The sequence below is a fragment of the Schistocerca gregaria genome, chromosome X, assembly GCF_023897955.1.
Source record: "Schistocerca gregaria isolate iqSchGreg1 chromosome X, iqSchGreg1.2, whole genome shotgun sequence".
Classification (NCBI taxonomy): domain Eukaryota; kingdom Metazoa; phylum Arthropoda; class Insecta; order Orthoptera; family Acrididae; genus Schistocerca; species Schistocerca gregaria.
The window spans coordinates 856,555,169-856,577,564 of record NC_064931.1 but is presented as its reverse complement, the minus strand read 5'-3'; the positions used below and the strand labels follow the sequence as shown (position 1 = coordinate 856,577,564).

The window sequence follows — 22,396 nt, the reverse complement described above, 5'->3', positions numbered from 1 at the left end:
ATATTATTTTTTCTGCTTGAGCTTTGTCATGTTTAGATATAAGTTATAGTATTTGCTGCTGCTGTTTGCCAGGCATAATGATACTAAATCTCACTTTGTGTTACTCTGTCTAGCCAGTTTTACTACTGATTTATTTTTCTTGTTGCTGCACATTGGCTCATATTAGTTGTAATATTGCATTTGCTTTGCTAATTTAGATATGCTGCTGCTTGATGTGACAAATTGAATTTTTTGTAATTGCTGTTTGTGTTAATATGTTATGTGTTGCTGTATTGCCTCGTCCCTTAGTTTATGTATCTGAGCTCAGTAGATTTAAGTTAGCTTAAGATGGGGTAGGCTATATGAGAGAACAAGTTGTGATGAATTGGAAGAAATGCATTGAGAAGCTATAAGAAAATGGTTTGGTCAAAAAAGTATTTTGAAAGAGGATATGAACAAAAAAATTGAGTTTAGGGACCACAGGTTTAGGTATGATTTTCTTGGAAATAAATGATGAGGTAAGATAATAGAAAATAAATAATGAGGTAAGAAATATGTGAACATATAAATACAGAAAGTAGGCTTGGATAGGATTTTTTTGGTGGAAACAAGTGTTGAAATAAGATGAAAGATCTATGGAATGAAGTTTTTGGTTGGACTGCAGTACCAAATGTTACACTGAAAACAAACCCTGTCCTTCCCTCCTGTGTTGTTCTGCTATGTGTTTGTGTGCTCTTGTGTATTTGTATTTTTCCTGTCTTTATGTGTTTAGCTAATAAGATTTATGTTGTAGAATTTTTCTAATACTCAGCTACGTTCACTATGATGGGGAATACTGTTATCCTCAAATATAAGTTGCATTTATAACATGTTATTTTCTTTGTAAAGATGTTTAGACATTATTTATTCTATTTTGTTTTAATGCTCAAGTGTGAAGTTGATGTTTCAAAAGTTATTCTGATCTTTTATGTATTTACTTATGTCATAATTCCTGTAACACTGATGTATATGTCTATTTATATTCTTTTGTAAAGCCTGTATTACTACAAATGTTATCTGTACTATTATGTTCTTTAATGATGTATTTTTTACCTTTGTAGTCGTATTATTATGTTGTAAATTTATAATTAGGCACCAGTTCTTAAAATTTAGTTTCATTTCACTGCACACGTTTTTGTTGGTCATAGTACACACAGGATATGCGAAAAAAAGGGGACTGGTAGCATTTGAGTGTGTTGATAATTCAGCAAGAGACTGGTTAACAGCATTGCTGGTTCTAAGGACAATTTCAAAAACCTAGTGAGTGAACAAGTGTTGGTTTATGGACTTGCTATATTCTCCGCAAGACTCTTCGATGGTGATTGTGCACCTGCACAGTCGCAACAGATGGCTGCTGACTGTCTCTACAAGGACTACAGTGGGTCTGCATCTTTGATGGCTCACCAATATCATTATTTCTACAAGGACTGCAGTGGGTCTGCACCTCTGGTGGCCCACCAATACCGTAGTCTCTACCAGGACTACAGTGGGTCTGTTCTGCGATGATCTATCTACCAATATTCTTCAAAACTTCGACTGACTCTGCTGTGGGTTTGCTCTGTTGTGGACCATTACCTGTCTGCATGTCAAGAGTCAGCATTATTTCTCTGTTGGAAGGACAACACTACTTCTTCAAGACTACATGGAAATCTATTACTTCTGTGAACATTTTCTTTTACTGCTCAGACCTTGAGAAAAAAACACTGCAATTTTACTGTGATGAATGATCAGGACTGTCTTTATGGACTGTGAGAAAATTTTATCTTTTGACCAACATTGTATCAATAAGTGTGTGCATTTGATTTCTTTGTTATTGTAATTGTAAAAAAATTTAACAAATATGTATTGGACAGTGGCCAAGACAATTTGTAAAATTTTTTGTGGGGGCATGGGGGCTATGTAAGTAGGCTGTTTAGGTTTTTATATTGGTAACGCCACGTAGTGCTCTGTATGAAAATCACTGGCTGTGCTGTGTGCTGTCTGTGGCTGGGTGGCATTGTTGTAATATTCGCTATTGTAGTGTTGGGTTGTTGGCTGTTAACAGTGCGTAGCGTTGCGCAGTTGGAGGTGAGCCGCCAGCAGTCGTGGATGTGGGGAAGTGAGATGGCAGATTTTTGAGAGCGGATGATCTGGACGTGTGTTCATCAGAAACAGTACATTTGTAAGAATGGATGTCATGAACTGCTATATATATTATGACTTTTGAACACTATTAAGGTACATACATTGTTTGTTCTCTATCAAAATCTTTCATTTGCTAACTATGCCTATCAATAGTTAGTGCCTTCAGTAGTTTGAATCTTTTATTTAGCTGGCAGTAGTGGCGCTCTCTGTATTGCAGTAGTTCGAGTAACGAAGCTTTTTGTAAGGTAAGTGATTTGTGAAAGGTATAGGTTAATGTTAGTCACGGCCATTCTTTTGTAGGGATTATTGAAAGTCAGATTGCGTTGCGCTAAAAAATATTGTGTATAAGTTTAGTGTTGATCAGAATAGGTAAAGAGCAAAATGTCTGAGTACGTTCAGTTCTGCTCAGCTGTTTGAAAATCAAATAACATAAGGGATTTATCAGCACAGTAATTCAATAATTTTTCTAAGGGGACGTTTCAGCTTCATAATGGTGAGGGCTGTGTTTACATGGAATGGACTGGATCCTCTGGTCCAACTGACCCGATGATTGACTGGAAATAGTTATATTCGGCTACATGGAGACCATCCGCATCCATTCATGGACCCATTTTTCCCAAACAACGATGGAATTTTTATGGATCACAGTGTGTCATGTCACTAGGCCTCAGTTGATCGCGATTGCTATGACGAACATTCTGGACGATCCGAGCCAATAATTTGGCCACCCAGAACGCCCGCCGTAAATCCCATCGAATATTTAAGGGACATAATCAAGAGGTCAGTTCGTACACAAAAACCTGCACCGGCAACACTTTCGCAATTATGGGCAGCTGTAGACGCAACATGAATCCGTATTTCTGCAGGGGACATCGAACGACTTGTTGAGAACGTGTCACGTCGGGTTGCTGCACTACGCCGGGTAAAAGCAGATCCGACACTACGTTAGGAAGCATCCCTTGATTTTTTCCGCCTCTGTCTATGAGCCAGCGCCTGGGAACGGGCATTTCGGAAACAGTGAAGCTAGTCGGTTATTCATGGTCTACTTTCTTGAGCATTTATGGAGAATAGCTGAAGGGCGGTGAAACCACAATAGGTGACAAGGTGTTGGACGTCCGTGTCACATCACACGACTCGGAGGTCAGAGGCTTGCTCGGCCTGTAAAGGACGATAGGAGGCAATATTTGGCAGACCTGACGACAAAGGACAATGCTGGTGCAAGCACAAGTGTTTCGGAGCACACTGTTCAACTCCGTAGCATGCGACTCAACATGTTACCAAGTCGATCCAACGACATCGTCAGTTACGGTTACAGCGGAAATAGAACCGTAGAGATTAAACTGCAGATCAATGAAAAAATGTGATCTGGTCGAATGATCGTGTTTCTTGTTACACCAAATCGGTGGTTGTGTCCAGATACGCAGTCATCTAGCTGCTCGAAACATGCCCCACTCCAAGGACGCGGGCCGGACAGTGTTATGCTGTGAGAGCCATTCAAATGCGATTCCATGGGACCTGTGGTATTACTCGACACCAGCATGACAGCTGTGAACATTACTGTGGGTTACTCGCGTCCCTTCATGCACGATGATAGCTTCCAGTAGGATAACAGTCCCTGTCACAAGTCTAGAATCGAGCTACGGTCGTTTGAGGAGCATAACAGTAAACTCGGGTCATAACAGTCTTCCGCTTGTTAAAGTCACTTATCCCAGTAGATTTCTCCATTTGAGACTCATATCGTCGCTAGAATGATTCCCTATTAGTCTCTACTCCGCTCACAGTCTTTTCTTACTGCATCACGCGCGCCCAATGCCATCTGAAACATTGAATTTCACTGTGGGCAGTGGTCATAATCTTTTTGGCTCATCATTTGTTTATGACGTACTGGGTATTCTTGTAAATGCTGAAAAGAACCACAGGTTTCACTCACGTTATTTGTAACTTGAGTAGCGTATCGTAAGTCGGAAAATTTTATTCAGCGGGCTTTCCTAAAATTATGTCTCTCATAAAACGGTAATGAAATTTTCGACCAATACATATTTGTCCTTACCTACACTAGGAGTGGGAAAGTGACTAAAGCGTTCCTAGTCCTGTTTTCACAATCTAGGAAGAATAACAACCACTATTTTAGGTTTTCACCATACTTCTAATTACCAGCAAGAAGAAGTGACAGTTGCTGGCCGCCATAAGCAATTACAGACTGCCTCGAAATTGATTATAAATCATTACAGCTCACGTTAAAAAGTAAAATGTGTTTTAATGAAAACTTAGAGTTAGGACTGTGGATAGAACTAAATTGTCGTGATACACAGCAGAACATTGCTACATACAGGATGTGAGATCATGATCTACGCAATGGTTAATGGCGGAAACTGGAAACATAAAGTTGCAGCATTAAGTGAGAGAAAATGAGAGTACTGGCATACTTGAACGGGTTAAATATTAAAACGTCCATGGGAAATTTACAGAAGTATGTTTAAATCGCAACACCAGATCGGATACGTCTATCATCTTGGCTGTACCTTTACATAACACAAAATCTTTCTCCGTGTCATTCTCCATCTCAGCCATACGACTATGGAACGCCTTCCCCTGTGATCTTCGTCTTATCCAGAACTACTCAACATTCAAGAGGGAACTCAAGACTTACATATTAGGGACGGTATAGCCACCATTGTTGTGCCCCTCCCATCTCTTTCTTTCTCCTCTCCATCACAGCTTCGAATTTTACCGTTCTATTTCTCTTCCTCTAACCTATCTACCTCTTATATATCTCTTTCACCCCATTCTATCGTCTTATGTCTCTGCTCGATGAGAATAACTCACAAGCTGCAAGAACATAACGAGAAAATTCCCAACTAACAATGGGACTGACATTCAGAAAAGAAAAGTATGTTTACTTTCATATACATAGTCATTATTATTATTATTATTATTATTATTATTATTATTATTATTCTTGATTGTTATAATTATTTTTATTGTTATAATTATCATTTTACTACTGTTATAATATCTATTTTTTTCTTTAACATCAATACTGCATAATAGGCTATATGTCCTTAATGTTATGTAGAAACTGTAACTCGTTCAATCTGAGTATGCCTGGTTAGGTGTAAGAGAGGGCCTGAAGGCCCTAATCTTGCCAGGTAAAATAAATGCATAAATAAATAAAATAAATATAGGAGAGAAACATGTTGTATAGTATCACTGCGGCTGAACCCAGAATTATCGAAAAAAATGTAAAAACGTATAGCAAAAACATCATTAATCGAACTATAGTATCGTCAACTTTATTTCTAACGAACTTTTATCGTAATTTGCGGGTATTTTGTTGTCTGACTATTTGGCTTAGCGGCCTACCACATTTGGTGTGAGAATATATAAACTAATGGTTTTTAGGCGAGATTCGATAAAAATGTAAAGCAAATAATCATTGTGAACTGAACTGTGGCATAAGTCCGTAATAATGCATAGTAAACTGCAGTGAACTGAATATATAAATAAAATTCTTGTGTCAAGCTGAACATGTAAAATGTAGTTTAGAAGGAGTTACGACGGCTATTTTCTTCAAACATTCGAAAATACACACTATTTTATGTCAATGTTCTGTTATTTCCGGTGCTCTGAAAATACTACATGGTCATGCGCACATGATCTTATAAAGTGTTTTTTTTTAGTTCAAAAGTCTAAAAGCTAAATTTTGCCCGACAAACAGAACAGTACGGTTGCGGGGCCCTTAACAGCACGAGCCCCATAGCATGTGCCAGTATGAATAAACCGCTCATGGCTGCTCATGTTTGTTAGTCACGTCCAGAATCTGTTCTTCTGCATTTACATCTTCATAGGTACTCCGCAACCCACCGTACACTGCGTAACGATTGGTACCCTGTACAACCACTAGTCATTTCGATAGAAATTCTTCCAATCCATCTGTGGCAGGAATCAGCAAATCAGCGCTTAATATTATTAGTTGAAAACAGTCTTGGTTGCAACCAAGACTGGTTTCAACTAATACTAGTCATTTCCCATTTCATTTCACTCGTAAAGAGAGCGAGGGAAAACCGCTATCTATCTGCCTACGTAACAGCCCTAATTCCTTGTATCTCATCTTCGTGATCCTTACCCGCAGTGTATGTTGGTGGCAGTTGAATCGCTTGGCAGTCAGCTTCAAAAGCCGGTTCTCTAAATTTCCTCAATAGTGTTTCTCGAAAAGAACGTCGCCTTCCCTCCAGGGATTCCTATTTGAGTTCCCGAAGCATTTCCGTAACACTTACGTTTTGTTCGCACCCTACCGGTAACAAATCTAACAGGCCGAATCTGAATTGCTTCGATGTCTTACTTCCATCCAACCTGACACGCATCCCAAACACCTGAGCAGTACTCAAGAACAGGTCGCATCAGAGTCCTATATGCGGTCTCCTTTACATACGAACCACTCTTTCCTAAAATTCTCCCAGTAAACCGAAGTCGACCATCTGCCATCCCTACCACAGATCTCAGGACGCTAGTAATACTGTACCCGAACATTACAGGTTTGTTCTTCTTACTCATCCGCACTAACTTACATCTTTCACATTCAGAGCTAACCGCCATTCATCACACCAACTAGAAATCTTGTCTAAGTTGTCTTGTATCTTCTAACAGTCTCTCAGCTTCGACACCATACGGTACACCGAAGAATCATTAGCAAACAATCGCAGATTGCTGCCCACACTGTCCACCAAATCATTTACGTATATAGAGAACAACACTGGTCGTATCACACTTCTCTGGGGCACTTCCCTAATATTTCATACGATCTCAGTCCGTAATTCTAGTTTAATACTATATATCTTCCATTTTGCTCAATGATAGGTGTGTCTTACCCATATAAATCACGCAAGGGTTTCCTTATCTGCCGGCCGCGGTGGTCTCGCGTTTCTAGGCGCTCAGTCCGGAACCGCGCGACTGCTACGGTCGCAGGTTCGAATGCTGACTCGGGCATGGATGTGTGTGATGTCCTCAGGTTAGTTAGGTTTAAGTAGTTCTAAGTTCTATGGGACTGATGACCATAGATGTTAAGTCCCATAATGCTCGGAGCAATTTGAACCATTTTTTCCTTATCTCAAGCAACGTGAACATCGACTGTAGCATCGGAACACTTTACAATGAGTGCCATGACTGGTAACTACAGTGCAGAATTTTATAATCCTGCACAGATAATGAAATTCAAGCGATACTTTCCCATACCTCCTTTTACAGACAATTCACTCGTAAAAAATTCTTATGTATATTGACTTTGTCATCTTCCCAACATCTCCTCTGCAGTTACGCTAGCATCGGTTAAATGTCAACAAACGTCTGTAGTATTCGATGTGACCAGAGTACCGTAATACAGTACTTGGAGGTAGTAAAACTTCTATATGTCACATAGTTACGCCGTATGAGAAATTCAGAGAAATAATTATGAACATGTAGAGGCACTGTTGACCGTATTCAGGAGCAACAAACCCACCATTGGCCAAACTGGCATCTCTTCTGGTAAGCACTAGGAACGAGGAACATGCGAGAATTGTTGAAATTTTTATAATTCCTTGTCCACTTCGTTAATATCATACAGGACAAACCATGTAATCTCTAAAATAACAATGAACCAAATCCTGAACACGAGGGCGACGGCCTTGCCCCAGTGGTTACACCGATTACTTTGAGATCGCCCAAGTCAAGCAGTGTCGGGCGTGGCCGGCACTTGGATGGGTGACAATCCTGGCTACCTTGCTCTGTTGCCATTTTTTGGAGTGCATCCAGCCCCGTGATGGCAACTGAGGAGCTACTCGATCGTCTAGTAGCGGCTGCGGTCAAAGAAAACCATCATGACGATCGGGAGAGCGATGTGCTGACCACACGCCCCTTCTATCGGCATCCTCAGCTGAGGATGCTGCTGCGGTCGGATGGACCACTTGTACCCTGAAGACGGAGTGCTTTAAATACCAAATACACGCTCTCTCACTTGGGCCCAAAAAAGTTGCCGTACTTCAGTTCTCTAATGGCCACTCTATGAAATAAAATAATTTGCACATATTGACAGCCACACTTGTTTCGACTCTGGGGATAACTGAGTGGTGAAAATAACACTAGCAGACAATCAACCAACTGAAATGAGTTATATATTCTTTTAAATATGGATTTCGAATATATATATATATATATATATATATATATATATATATATATATATATATATATTCCTGGAAATGGAAAAAAGAACACATTGACACAGGTGTGTCAGACCCACCATACTTGCTCCAGACACTGCGAGAGGGCTGTACAAGCAATGATCACACGCACGGCACAGCGGACACACCAGGAACCGCGCTGTGGGCCGTCAAATGGCGCTAGCATTTGTGCACCGCCGCCGTCAGTGTCAGCCAGTTTGCCGTGGCATACGGAGCTCCATCGCAGTCTTTAACACTGGTAGCATGCCGCGACAGCGTGGACGTGAACCGTATGTGCAGTTGACGGACTTTGAGCGAGGGCGTATAGTGGGCATGCGGGAGGCCGGGTGGACGTACCGCCGAATTGCTCAACACGTGGGGCGTGAGGTCTCCACAGTACAACGATGTTGTCGCCAGTGGTCGGCGGAAGGTGCACGTGCCCGTCGACCTGGGACCGGACCGCAGCGACGCACGGATGCACGCCACAATCAGGACTGCATACGACCGAGGCACACAGGGCCAACACCCGGCATCATGGTGTGGGGAGCGATCTCCTACACTGGCCGTACACCTCTGGTGATCGTCGAGGGGACACTGAATAGTGCACGGTACATCCAAACCGTCATCGAACCCATCGTTCTACCATTCCTAGACCGGCAAGGGAACTTGCTGTTCCAGCAGGACAATGCACGTCCGCATGTTACCCGTGCCACCCAACGTGCTCTAGAAGGTGTAAGTCAACTACCCTGGCCAGCAGGATCTCCGGATCTGTCCCCCATTGAGCATGTTTGGGACTGGATGAAGCGTCGTCTCACGCGGTCTGCACGTCCAGCACGAACGCTGGTCCAACTGAGGCGCCAGGTGGAAATGGCATGGCAAGCCGTTCCACAGGACTACATCCAGCATCTCTACGATCGTCTCCATGGGAGAATAGCAGCCTGCATTGCTGCGAAAGGTGGATATACACTGTACTAGTGCCGACACTGTGCATGCTCTGTTGCCTGTGTCTATGTGCCTGTGGTTCTGTCAGTGTGATCATGTGATGTATCTGACCCCAGGAATGTGTCAATAAAGTTTCCCCTTCCTGGGGCAATGAATTCGCGGTGTTCTTATTTCAATTTCCAGGAGTATATATATATATATATATATATATATATATATGTACAGCCAAACTTTCAGGAAACATTCCTCACACACTGAAGCAAAGCAAGCGCTGTATCATGTATAAGATACAGAGGCGAGCGAGTGCACGGGACTTACCCTAGTTCACTGCTAGTAGCGTCACGTCATCGTAACGCGCCTGCATATAGTATTGCACCACATTTAACATAAAAGTAAAAATTAAGATTGGTGTGTAAAACTTTGTTAAAGTATAGTTCTATGTAATAATGTTTCAGGTAACAAATCTTAATGTTATAAAATTAGTAGTTTACGTAAAATTCACGTTTTGAAAGAAAAATAGGAGGCGCTAAATAATGACGCTAGGAAGCCAAAATTTGGTGAGAAGGTGCAGTAAGAAGTCATTAATGAGTGGTGCTGGTTTCCAAAACCATAAAACTAAAATTGACTCCAGAATCCGCGTTTTTCGGAAAAATCAGAGGCGCGAAATAATAGAGCTACAATATTGAAAATTGGTAGGATGCTTCAGTTCACCCTAATAATAATAATGGAAATACCACAATCAGTTACCTCTTCTAGTTTTTTTTGTAATTTAGTAAAAACTACTTTTGTGAGTAAAATGTACATAAGCATTATAGATTAAGTACTTTAAATTTTAATGATAAAACAAATTCTTTAAGACCAATGATCAGATAGGACAATTAACAAAGCTACACCAAGTTTTAGTCTTGTAGCATAATTAACAGCTGATACAAGTCTTGATAAAGCTATGGTTCAGAGGTAACAATCTACCGTTAGTTCCATTGTAAAAATTCTAGAGAGTAAAGTTTTAATTTTAGCGGGCTGAGATTTTCTACGTGCTTCTGTACTGCTCAGATGTATGTATACAAAAATTGAGAAGTTTGTAAAGCTATTATTAAATGTGATATTTAAGATTATGTGCCTGAGATAGCGATCATTTGGAGGCTACAGGCATCTGCTTAGGAATGGAAAGAACAGATGCTCTCTTGGCGGTACGCGCCGGAGCTATATAAAAAGAGCGGCAGAGGCAGTAGGAAGCTCACTCCGCATTAGACCAACGCCTAGTCCACGCGAGCTTAACGTCCGATCGCGCCTCGCCTCGGGTGACGTCATAGCGGGCTGTGACATGCGCGTACTTAGCAATGTAAACGGACATTGAAAATCGCGAGGACTGTACACCGTCCTGGATCGTTTAGACTTCGGTAACAAACTGTTATTGTGCCGTCCGTGTGAAGTATAATTCCGCGTGGCAAGTGGTGACTAACTCCACTTTTAAGGCGAGCATTAATCTTTTTTTTTAACATTATTGCGAACTATTAATAGAGCACCGTTAGTTAGAATAATGAACTATTCGGGAGGAACTTGCTGTAGAAGTCGCCTCTGAACTATTAAACGATTGGCTGAATTAACAATATTTAATGTCTTTAGCATTTTCAGAAGTTTCGAGTAATTTGTGTGAGCCTTTAAGATAATAAAATCTTGTTTGGAACTTTAAATTTTATTGAAGCAGCCCTAATCCCGTGAAGAACTATGGATATTTTTCGTTTAGCTGGGCTGTACAGGAATGTGGCCGTGCAGACTGGGAACTAAGGTCAGTAAGTTTCCCTTCGCTTTCTGACTGGCCACCAAATTAGTTGCCAGGCTCGCGTGATTTAAGGTGGCAATGTTCAACTTTCATTCAACATTAAACAACGACTTCTTCGCCGTCCCACATATGTTGCATCGGCAATAGTCTGTTACGTGAAATGAACATTCAAACAACTCATTCGACGACTTCTTCGCCGCCCCACATATGGTGCATCGGCCGGGAAAACTGAATTAAAAGCAAATAAAAGTGCTCGATGTGTGAAAGCGATTGGTATAAATTAACGAACTCGGTAGGCAATAACAGGACACTGAATTGAGCTAGTGTGGGAACAGTGTTACCAGTAAAGGCGGGTGTAGTGTATAAACAATAAGTGTCTACCGCTGTACGTTGGTTAGTGACGATGGTGAGGAAGGCGACGATGCTGGATCGCGGCTGCCGACGGCGCTGAGACTAAAGGAAGACGGTGCGTCATCGCGGAGCTGCGCTGATCTGCGAGACAGCTGCCGGCTGCGCCGAGCGGTCAACGGTGCCTTGCTGCCCCCCCCCCCTGGAGCTATTGCAGTAGGCGATTCCTGTGGCGGTACTCGACGCTACAGCTGCTGCTGCTGCCTTCAATACGTCGCGACGCGTCGCATCACGATTGCTGGTACACCGCGACGACATCATTCGTCGAAATCAAGCATTTAAGTTAAGTCAAAGACTTTTAAAATATTTATTAACTGCTGCTAACAAACTAAAAGATATGGAAAGTAGTGTACATTTCAGAAGGGAACCGGTCTCTGACCAAGAATCCTCAGGATCAGGAATTGAGTTTAATGAGGATGGTTCCATTAATCCCTCAAATATTGAACTAGAACGTAATTTGTCACCAGTAAATTATGACTTTAATTTAAATGAGAGTGCAGGGATGCAATCAATAAGTGAAATAGAAGTCAAAAGGGAGCCAGTAGAGTTGCTAACTTTGTCAGGTAATGAAACTGAGCTCAATATATCTCCAGCTCAGTCAAGTCAAGAGATACAAAGTATCAAGGTAGAAGCTCCGGATTGGATGCAAATACTGTTTGCCAAACTCGAATCAAACCAAAATAAAATTGAGGCTAAAATTGAAAATAGTAATAAAGAGTTGGAGAATAAAATTGAGGTTAGTAATAAAGGGTTGGAAAATAAAATTGAGGATAGTAATAAAGAACTAAAAGAAGAACTGCAATCAAAATGGAATAGTTTGAATTATAAGATAGATGCTATTCATCATGACATTCAAGTGAAAGTAGGGCAACAGTTAACTAAAATGCATAGTACTTTCAAATGTGAAATAGATCAAATTCAAAAAAATTATCAAGAGGCAGATGAACTTTTGGAAGTGAGGTTGTCCGAAAGATTGAGCAACGAGTCCAAACTTTGCTCTGACAAAGTTAAAGAGGTACAAATTAAAGTAGATACTTGTCAGAAAAACATTGAGAAAGTAAAAGAAACCTGTACCGAAATTCGTGGTGCAGTGGAACAAAGATGTTCTGCCAGGATAGAAGCAGTAGAGTCACAAGTAGAGGAATTAAATACTAACATTGCTAACCTAGAAAATAGAGTAACCTCTGTTAATTCTAGTCATTCTACTGTACAGCATGTGACTTCAGTTGACGCCGCTTTTATAGGGTGTCGACAGTTTTTGCGCTTTGATCCTGATAAGTACATTCACCCTCTTGAATTTTGGAATGACTTTGAGGATGTTCTCCCCAACACTTGGTCAGAAAGAGAAAAAATTTCATTTATAAGAAGTCATTTGTCAGGTGATGCTTTGCGATGGTCAGCGGATGTAATGATCAAATGTAAAACTTTATCTGAATTTAAGTCTGCATTTCTCAACGAATACTGGTCACATAACAAACAAAATGATGTGTTAAGGGAATTCTGGAGTGGTAAGAAGTTTTTCCCAGGGCGTGAATCAGTAAAGGATTTCGCTAGGAAGTGGGTTTCAAGACTGTCACATTTGACAGAAAAGATGAAGCCAGATATGATCATTATGGGTTTAGAAGGTAAGCTGCCGTGGTACTGGCAGAAGAGGATCATTTCCGCCCCTAGAGATAATATAGACAAATTTATTGAATATCTGGAAAGAGTGGAAAGAGTAGCTGCTGCTGAGGAGCAGGTGCAGCAGAATAACAAATCTTCTAACAATCACGTACAAAATAATGGAAACGTGAACGTTAGAAATATGGAAGTTAGGCACACCAAAACAAACTATCGAAACCAAAGCCGTGGCAGAGGAAGAGGGGGTAGTTACTCACCACGCTTTCGTAACAACTACTATGACGAAAGTGGAGAAGTAAATCCTATGCCATTAAGACAAGAAGGGAGTCATGATGCTACTATATCTAGTGGTGTCACAGATGAACACAACAGGCCGCGTGTGGGAAACTAAATCCCGTCTATGAGGAAACTGGCGCTCACCAGGCGGTAACAGTAACACAGCCAGTAACGGAAACACAGACAATCAGCCAACATACACAGACAGACAACATGGATGACGAAATAAATACAGATAATACCAGTGATGTGTTAAGCCACTCTCACAAAATAGTGGATAGTATTTTGGATACACTAGAAAAATGGGTCAAGGAAGAACAGGAACTCAAGGTAGATAATGGGGAAGAAATAGATAATGGGTTTGAGTCTGATGGGAATAATGATGAAGTAAAAGCTTACATCTTCGATGAAAATGGCAATATAAAAGCTGAAGTAGAAGTAGCAGAAGTAGAATCAGTACTGCAAAACTTTAGAGAGGAGGAAATGATGAATGAAGGGGGTAGAAATAGTAACGAGGTGAAAGAATCTAGTAGCTGTGTAAACGTGCCACAAATGGTTGAAGGTGACGACATTCTTATGAACAGCAATATTGCGCAGGGACGCAGTTGCTCAGAGGTAGAGGATAGTTTGGCTAATGTGCAGCAAACAAAAGTAGAAAAAGTCGTCAGATGCTTCGATTTAAAGTTAGTGGACAGATTAGAGAAAGCAGCTAGGATTATAGAGCATGATGAGCCCCAGGATGTAAATGTAAATGTAATTGCAACTGATCAGAATTACTTTAGCTGGAAGAACATAGAACGAGATTTATTAGACGAGGTGTGTGAGCAACCTGTTCAATGTAAAATAACTCACCCTGTTATCAAAGTAAACATATCAGGAGTCACTGTGCGTTGTCTGCTTGACAGTGGCAGTGAAGCAAGTGCTTTATCACAAACATTTTTTGACACCATACCCAATAAAGAGAAGTTAACAGTTATGAAAGTAAGTGGCTTACAGATTATAGGTGCTACTGGAAAAGTCTCTAGACCAGTTCAACACGAAGCTTTGATACCCATTGGTATAAATGACGTAGTAATAGATCATCCTTGTTTGATTGTGCTAGGCTTAAGTGTTGATATGTTGATTGGTACTGATTTCTTATCAAAGTACCAGGGAAAGATCAATTTTGATCAGAACAACTTAATTTTAACTTTACCTGACTCTAAAGTGATAAGAGAGTCTTTTATAGGAAGTCATATAGGCGGTAGTAATGAAACTTGGGAACTGCCTATTAGAGTAATAAAGAATAAAGGATACTTGCAGGAAAATTTGGTTTTCAGTGAGAATGAGCTAGTGCTGGTCAAAACAAAAGAAAAATCAAAGAAAATTTCTGCAGAAACTAAAAAGTTTATGCATGTATATCATGGACCATTTAGAATAGTAAGTAAACCTCATGCAAATGCCTATCGTTTGGAATATCCAAAGAGTAAGAGAGAACTAGGTCTAAGAAATATTGTGGATCTAAAGGAATTTAAAATTAACAGTAATTAATTACTGTAGGGAGTCTGCCACTCTTTGGCGGATACACGGTTTGGCGTACCGTGCAGTCCCAGCTGGGTGAAACTTTATTTCCTTTTCAAGTTTCATTCCCTTCTTCTGGTCTATCATAACAGGTAAGAATCACATATGTCTTCATGTTGTATATATGCTATTAGGTTTTAAGTATTCTTAGTAAGGATCTACCTAGTGAATGGCAAAACAAAAGTCTGAGTAACAATAAGAGGCAAACATGGCTAAAATAAATAAATTAAAATATTTCATGTAATTGTAAAGGGTTAGAAACAACAACTAAGAGAGACACTTTGCAGTATACGAAGTACGGTATGAATATGAATAATCCATGAGATTATGCAGAAGGTAGTATGTTGCTAGAAATAAGGTTGTCTGAAGGAAAACAGCGTAAGAAGGTAATGCTCATAGAGGCAAGCAATGGCGTTTTAGAATTAAATAAATGGAGATGTGTGGAAGTGGTGTGGGGATCGCACCAAATATATAGAAACAGGACGTCAATAGGCTGACAAAGGGAAAAGGGAGAAAGAAGTGGAGAAATGAAGTATTTTGAATCTGGAAGAAAAGGGAGAAAATGAATAAGGTGAAGAAGTGAAGTAAGTAAATTGAAGTAAATGATGTAGGATTAAAGAATAATTCCCTCACGTCTCGTGAAATGGTGAAAAACGCTAAATCTTGCTTGAGGCAAATAAATAGTTAAACAGACAACAGAAACACACAAATATTGGAAAATGCAGAAATTTGGAATCGGTATACTGAAAATAACTAATTTCTTTAGTAATTCATACAATAAAGCAAAGTGCTGGTCAGCAAATGACTTCTTTGATGAACTAATCCATACGATAATTAAGCCAGAGTACATTAAAACTAAAAGGTTACTCAATTTTCTAAGTTGAAGCAAGATCTTAATATATTAATTTGATAAAAGAATTTTCACTATTTAGGAACCTAAAAGATTATTTATGAAAGAAGAAAGTAGGAGCTATTGTATCAGATACGACTTAGTGCTAAATGTCTTTCTGACAACTTCACAATTAGTAAAATAGTGCATATAGTATTGCACCACATTTAACATAAAAGTAAAAATTAAGATTGGTGTGTAAAACTTTGTTAAAGTATAGTTCTATGTAATAATGTTTCAGGTAACAAATCTTAATGTTATAAAATTAGTAGTTTACGTAAAATTCACGTTTTGAAAGAAAAATAGGAGGCGCTAAATAATGACGCTAGGAAGCCAAAATTTGGTGAGAAGGTGCAGTAAGAAGTCATTAATGAGTGGTGCTGGTTTCCAAAACCATAAAACTAAAATTGACTCCAGAATCCGCGTTTTTCGGAAAAATCAGAGGCGCGAAATAATAGAGCTACAATATTGAAAATTGGTAGGATGCTTCAGTTCACCCTAATAATAATAATGGAAATACCACAATCAGTTACCTCTTCTAGTTTTTTTTGTAATTTAGTAAAAACTACTTTTGTGAGTAAAATGTACATAAGCATTATAGATTAAGTACTTTAAATTTTAATGATAAAACAAATTCTTTAAGACCAATGATCAGATAGGACAATTAACAAAGCTACACCAAGTTTTAGTCTTGTAGCATAATTAACAGCTGATACAAGTCTTGATAAAGCTATGGTTCAGAGGTAACAATCTACCGTTAGTTCCATTGTAAAAATTCTAGAGAGTAAAGTTTTAATTTTAGCGGGCTGAGATTTTCTACGTGCTTCTGTACTGCTCAGATGTATGTATACAAAAATTGAGAAGTTTGTAAAGCTATTATTAAATGTGATATTTAAGATTATGTGCCTGAGATAGCGATCATTTGGAGGCTACAGGCATCTGCTTAGGAATGGAAAGAACAGATGCTCTCTTGGCGGTACGCGCCGGAGCTATATAAAAAGAGCGGCAGAGGCAGTAGGAAGCTCACTCCGCATTAGACCAACGCCTAGTCCACGCGAGCTTAACGTCCGATCGCGCCTCGCCTCGGGTGACGTCATAGCGGGCTGTGACATGCGCGTACTTAGCAATGTAAACGGACATTGAAAATCGCGAGGACTGTACACCGTCCTGGATCGTTTAGACTTCGGTAACAAACTGTTATTGTGCCGTCCGTGTGAAGTATAATTCCGCGTGGCAAGTGGTGACTAACTCCACTTTTAAGGCGAGCATTAATCTTTTTTTTTAACATTATTGCGAACTATTAATAGAGCACCGTTAGTTAGAATAATGAACTATTCGGGAGGAACTTGCTGTAGAAGTCGCCTCTGAACTATTAAACGATTGGCTGAATTAACAATATTTAATGTCTTTAGCATTTTCAGAAGTTTCGAGTAATTTGTGTGAGCCTTTAAGATAATAAAATCTTGTTTGGAACTTTAAATTTTATTGAAGCAGCCCTAATCCCGTGAAGAACTATGGATATTTTTCGTTTAGCTGGGCTGTACAGGAATGTGGCCGTGCAGACTGGGAACTAAGGTCAGTAAGTTTCCCTTCGCTTTCTGACTGGCCACCAAATTAGTTGCCAGGCTCGCGTGATTTAAGGTGGCAATGTTCAACTTTCATTCAACATTAAACAACGACTTCTTCGCCGTCCCACATATGTTGCATCGGCAATAGTCTGTTACGTGAAATGAACATTCAAACAACTCATTCGACGACTTCTTCGCCGCCCCAGAACACAAAGAAAGAAAATAAAGAAAATATGTTGTGGACATGTGGGAAATGTTCAAAATGTCCTCCGTTAGCGAGGATACATGCATCCACCCTCCGTTGCATGGAATCCCTGATGCTCTGATGCAGCCCTGGAGAATGGCGTATTGTATCACAGCCGTCGACAATACGAGCATGAAGAGTCTCTGCATTTGGTACCGGGATTGCGTAGACAAGAGCTTTCAAATGCCCCCATAAATGATAGTCAAGAGGGTTGAGGTCAGGAGAGCGTGTAGGCCATGGAATTGGTCCGGCTCTACCAATCCATCGGTCACCGAATCTGTTGTTGAGAAGTGTACGAACACGCAGCACAGGTAGAGTATCCCGTATGAAATCATGATAAAGTGCTCCATTGAGCGTAGGTGGAAGAACATGGGGCCCAATCAAGACATCACCAACAATGCCATTCCAAACGTTCACAGAAAATCTGTGTTGATGACGTGATTGCACAACTGCGTGTGAATTCTAGTCAGCCCACACATGTTGATTGTGAAAATTTACAATTTGATCACGTTGGAATGAAGCCTCATCCCTAAAGAAAACATTTGCACTGAAATGAGGATTGACACATTGTTGGATGAACCATTCGCAGAAGTGTACCCGTGGAGGCCAATCAGCTACTGATAGTGCCTGCACACGCTGTACATGGTACGGAAACAACTGGTTCTGCCGTAGCACTCTCCATACAGTGACGCGCTCAATGTTACCTTGTACAGCAGCAACTTCTCTGACGCTGACATTAGGGTTATCGTCAACTGCACGAAGAATTGCCTAGTCCATTGCAGTTGTCCTCGTTGTTCTAGGTCTTTCCAAGTCGCGAGTCATAGGCTGGAATGTTCCGTGCTTCCTAAGACGCCGATCAATTGTTTCGAACGTCTTCCTGTCGGGACACCTTCGTTCTGGAAATCTGTCTCGATACAAACGTACCACGCCACGGCTATTGTCCCGTGCTAATAAAAAAAAAAAAAAAAGTTCAAATGGCTCTGAGCATTATGGGACTTAACATCTATATCTATGGTCATCAGTCCGCTAGAACTAAGAACTACTTAAACATAACTAACCTAAGGACATCACACAACACGCAGTCATCACGAGGCAGAGAAAATCCCTGACCCCGCCGGGAATCGAGAACGCTACCGCACGACCACGAGCTGCGGACACGTACTAATCTACACATCAAATGGGCATCTGCCAACTCCGCATTTGTAAACATTGCACTGACTGCAAAACCACGTTCGTTACGAACACTAACCTGGCGATGCTACGTACTGATATGCTTAATGCTAGTACCGTAGAGCAATGCGTCGCATGTCAACACAAGCACCGAAGTCAACATTACCTTCCTTCAATTGGGCCAACTGGCGGTGAATCGAAGAAGTACAGTACATACTGACGAAACTAAAATGAGCTTCTACATGGAAATTAAGCGTTTCCAGACGCATGTCCACATAACGTCTTGTCTTTATTTGTGTGTGAGGAATGTTTCCTGAAAGTTTGGCCGTACCTTTTTGTAACACCCTATATAGGGTGTTCCTAATCCCTGTTCAAGAGATAAGGCTATCTAGCAAAACCTACTCCCGCTTGTAGATTTAATAGAAATGCGATTTAAAAACGAAGGCTCTAACGACGCTGTAATTGCGTGTGCAGTGTACAGCATGACCAAGAACAGGGAGCATGAACTGTGCACTGTGACAGAGCCGTCCCATTAGCTCAGTGCCGCGAGGCATCGCCGAGGGGAATGGATAATGGATATGTAGATTCACCAGCGTTAGGCTTGCGTTCACGCCGAACACTTTTTTCAGCTGAACTATCAAATTGTATGAAAATTTACAATTCCGCAATGCAGTATCTTGTGCATTTGCTTCTGTTATTGTTACCTTTATTTAAAAATTAAGACGTAACATGAAATTCTTACGGATGTAAACGCCCACTTTGTTTCGTCCGTGACACAAATGAAGGTGATAGAAAACAATAGTAGATGTAGTAATATCGTCTGTATCCAGTGAGGTGCAGGAAACACAATAGTTAGGCTACACTAGACTGCACATTATGCTCTGCACAATAGTTCCATTCTGTACGTTTGACATCCAGGCTTATCTTTTCAGAGCCAGTACTTACATGAACGAGCAACGTTGACTTTAGAGAAGATGTTCCAAGCGACCAATGTTGATTTCCAAACACTTCGCCACTAGCCGGCCGCTATGGCCGAGCGGTTCTAGACGCTTCAGTCCGGAACCGCGCGACTGCTACTGTCGCAGGTTCGAATCCTGCCTTGGGCATGGATGTGTGTGATGTCCTTAGGTTAGTTAGGTTTAAGTAATTCTAAGTTCGAGGGGACTGATGACCTCAGTCCCCAGATGTTAAGTCCCATAGTGCTCAGAGCCATCTGAATCATTTGAACTTCACCGCGCGACTGCTACAGTTGCAGGTTCGAAACCTGCCTCAGGCATTAATGTGTCTGATGTCCTTAGGTTGGTTAGGTGTGGTGTGCATACTGTAAGACCTTCAGTACACACACCATCAGATTATTTTACTTGTCGCTCTAACGAAGTAGGCGAGTGTCAGCAATATGTCTCGTGGTTTTATCGTAGAGTGTTTATCTTCTGCCGTTAGTTCAGACGATAGAAATGCCACTTGCACCCTTAGAGTAGCAGATTGATCGTGACCAACTTTAAACAGAACTTGACTAATTTTCACACACATTTATTAAAATAATAACAAGCATAAAAATTACTTAATTTGGTTCTGGATACTATTTACAATTGACAGTCTGAAGTTCCTTTGGTATTGGTACGTTAATCTTATTCTCACATATATCTCTGATACTTGACAAAAGTCTCTATACATTTATCTTCATGGCTATCTACAGGAATATGGTAATCTTTTTAGGCGCAGACTGAAACTTGACTATAGACTGGTACAGACAAATTTAGAACTCGTACAGACTGGTACAGACTCATGCAGACTGGTGCAGACAAATGCAGACTGGTATAGATTGGGGCAGACAAATGCAGACTGGTACAGTTTGACGCAGACAAATGCAGACTGGTACAGATTGGTGCAGACAAATGGAGACTGACTAATCGGAGGTCTTTACACTCGTTATAATACCTCGCGCGTTCATGTATCACTGTGCGAGTGTGATCCGTGACGAGAAAAGGTTCTACGTTAGCAGCAATCTCATTGGCTGCGTTGCATATTAATACGCGGATCGGCGGAAGCAGAATTTGGTCCGTCTCTATGGCAGCGCCATTTCGTAGTGCGGAGACAGACGAGCGCTGCGCCTGCGCTGTTGTGCTTAGTGGGGCGCGCTCTAATGGGAAAGTTGTGTACGCGCTGACTACACGGAACTATGTACACAACATTAGGTTTAAGTAGTTCTAAGTTCTAGGGGACTGATGACCTCAGATGTTAAGTCCCATAGTGCTCAGAGCCATTAGAATCATTTGAACTTCGCCACTCATTGGATAATACTTTGCTGGACCCTACGCACCGACGCAACACACCTGCATCCACCAATGTCGAACAGGCATGGACACAAGCTATTAGTTTGTGTACATCCATGGGTGGAGTGGTAGAAACTTCTTCCTTTAAGTGCCCCCACAAATAAAATTAGTTGGTTAAGGTCCGGGAAACAGGGAGACCAGAACAATGGACCTCCACAACCAATCCATTTTTCTGGAAACGCTTCATTTAATAGATATGGACGTTCATTCCAGAATGTGGCGGTGCACCTTGATGCTGAAACCATAGCTGTCACCAAACACCAAGTGGAACGTTTTCTAAGGCGTCAGGCAAGGTATTGCAAAAGTAACGTACGCTACACAGTTGCATTCAACTTTTCCACCAACGGATAAGGGCCCAAAAGCACTTGTAACAATACTGTTGTCATTACAACACTAAACGACATTTTTATTAATAGAATTACTAAATTTCGATCAGGTAGACTGTTCCTCTTTATCCGTCATAACTTTCAAATGTAACAGTTGCACCGCTGAAGCAGTGGTCCATTAGGATTGAAAGAGATGCTGTATGAGACACGCCTAATGTAGACACTGATGCCAACTAGCTGTTGTAATGACACAATCTAGTTGTAAAAACGGTTGGGTTACGAATCACCGCAATGTGCTGCCACCTCGTGGCATATCTGACATACAACCTACTAAACCACATTAAGAAATAATAAAATATATTATATTCTGTTTATTTGGTTAAAAAGCTTAGAGTGTTAAAAGACTGTAAAATTATGTATTGTGTACTATAAACACTCGTGGCTTCAGAAATAAGTAATAATTGTTAAGGGAATTCCCACATATTAATCTGAGCGCCGGTACGACGCCCTTTCTAAGGAGATATAGCTTTCGAACAAATATTATCTGCGTAGTCATTAGTAGTGTGGCTAACGGCCTTGCCGCAGTGGTAATACCGGTTCCCGTCAGATCACCGAAGTTAAGCACTGTCAGGCTGGGCTAGCACTTGGATGGGTGACCATACGGTGTGCGGAGTGCTGTCGGCAAGCGGGGTGCCCTTGTGAGCCAAACTGAGGAGCTACTTGACTGAGAAGTAGCGGCTCCGGTCTCGGAAACTGACATACGGCCGGGAGAGCGGTGTGCTGACCACATGCCCCTCCATATCCGCATCCAATGACGCCTATGGGATGAGGATGGCATGGCGGCCGATCGGTGCCCGTTGGGCCTTCATGGCCTGTTCGAGAGGAGTTTAGTTTTTTGTAGTTCATTAGTAGTGTGAGCACAGTGCATGTGTTTGGTG

General features: G+C 41.0%; 1 pseudogene; it reads left to right on the top strand.

The window, feature by feature from the left end:
• Nucleotides 1–22,024: 22,024 nt before the first annotated feature.
• On the top strand, nt 22,025–22,142 carry LOC126299788 (5S ribosomal RNA; annotated as a pseudogene).
• Nucleotides 22,143–22,396: the final 254 nt, after the last annotated feature.